Source organism: Nyctereutes procyonoides, unplaced genomic scaffold, assembly GCF_905146905.1.
Source record: "Nyctereutes procyonoides isolate TBG_1078 unplaced genomic scaffold, NYPRO_anot_genome, whole genome shotgun sequence".
Classification (NCBI taxonomy): Eukaryota; Metazoa; Chordata; class Mammalia; order Carnivora; family Canidae; genus Nyctereutes; species Nyctereutes procyonoides.
Genome location: NW_026575049.1, coordinates 41,987,761 through 41,989,526, shown reverse-complemented (window position 1 = coordinate 41,989,526; position 1,766 = coordinate 41,987,761).

Genomic DNA, 1,766 nt, shown 5'->3' with positions numbered 1-1,766 from the left:
CATTAATGGGTACATAATGTAAAAAGATGTAATTTGTGAGAACAAAAACAAAGGGGTAGATGGAAGTATAAAAGAGCAGCATTTTTATATGCTATTGAAACTAAGTTGGATTAATTTAAACTTGATTGTTATATATCAGTTGTGTTCCCCAAGGTAACCACCAAGAAAAAAATGAAAAAATGCACAGAAAAAATGAGAATAAAATGAAAATTGTACCCTAGAAAATAATCACAAAAGAAGGCAGTAAGGAGAGAATTGAGGAACAAAAATGATATGATATAGGAAACACATAGCAAAATGGCAGAAGTAAGTCCTACCATATCAGTGATCACTTCAAATGAAAATGGATTATATTTACTAGTAAAAAGACTGAGATTTGTAGAATGGGCAAAAAAACCATGATCCATCTATTTGCTATCTATAAGAGACTCACTTTATATCCAAAGGCACACAGGTAAAGTAAAAGAATGGAAAAATGTATTCCATGTAAATAGTAACCAAAAGAGAGCTGAGGGTGTATATTCTAATATCAGAAAAATAGACTTTAACACAAAAATTATTACAAGAGACAAAGGACATTATGTATTGATAAGAGTCAATACATTGAGATTTAACCATTATAAACATACATAAACCTAAAAAGTGGGCCTGACAACATCTGCAACAAAAACTGATGGAATTGAGGGGAAAATGCACAGTTCTACAATAATAGTTGGAGACTTTAATACTTCCCTTTCAATAATGGATAGAATAGTTAAATGGAAGATCAGTAAGGGAACATAAGACTTGAATGACACTACTCACCAACTAGACTTAATGAACATAGAACACTTCACCCAACAATAGCAGAATACGTATTCCTCTCAAGAGTATATGGAACATTCTCCAAGATAAACCATATGTTAAGCTACAAAATGAGTCTCAATAAAATTATGAATATTGAAATCACACAAAATATTTTCCCCAGCCACAATGGAATAAAATTAGAAATAATAGAAGACAAATGGAAATTTTGTACATATGTTTAAATTAAACCACACATTAAAAAAAAAACCAACAGTGGTTCAGAGAAATTACAAGTGAAATTTAAAAAGAGACAAATGAAAAGAAAAAAGACAATATAACTAAATTTATGGGATGCAGTGAAGGCAGGGCTCAGAGAAAAACTTATAGCTGCAAATACCTACATAGAAAAAGAAGATTCCAATCAGTTACCTAACTTTATATCTTAAGGAAGTAGAAAAAGAAGAGCAAGCTAAACTCAAAGTTGGCTCAAAGAAAAAAATAATAAAAATTAGAGTGGAGATAAACAAGAAAGAAAGAAGAAAAAAGATAGAAAATAGAAAAACAAGAAGAAGAATCAATGAAATCAAAAGCTGGTTTTTGGAAAGATCAACAAAATTAATGATCTTTTTACTAGGCTGCCCAAGAAAAAAAAAAGAAGACTCAAATTGCTAAATTCAGGAATGAAAGTAGGAGATACATTACTTCAGACCTTATGGAAACAAATGGATTATAAGAGCATAAAATGAGTAATTGTGTCTCAAAAATTAAGTAGTTTAGATAAAATGGACAAATTCTCAGATACACACAAACCACCAAAACTGGCTCAAGAAGAAACAGAATATCTAAACAAACATAAAAAAGTAAAGAGATTAAGTCAGTAATTAAAATCTCCCAACAAAGAAAAGACCAGGACTACAAGTCTTCTTTGGTGAATTCTACAAATCATTTAAAGAAGTACTAATACCAATGATACAGGGCAC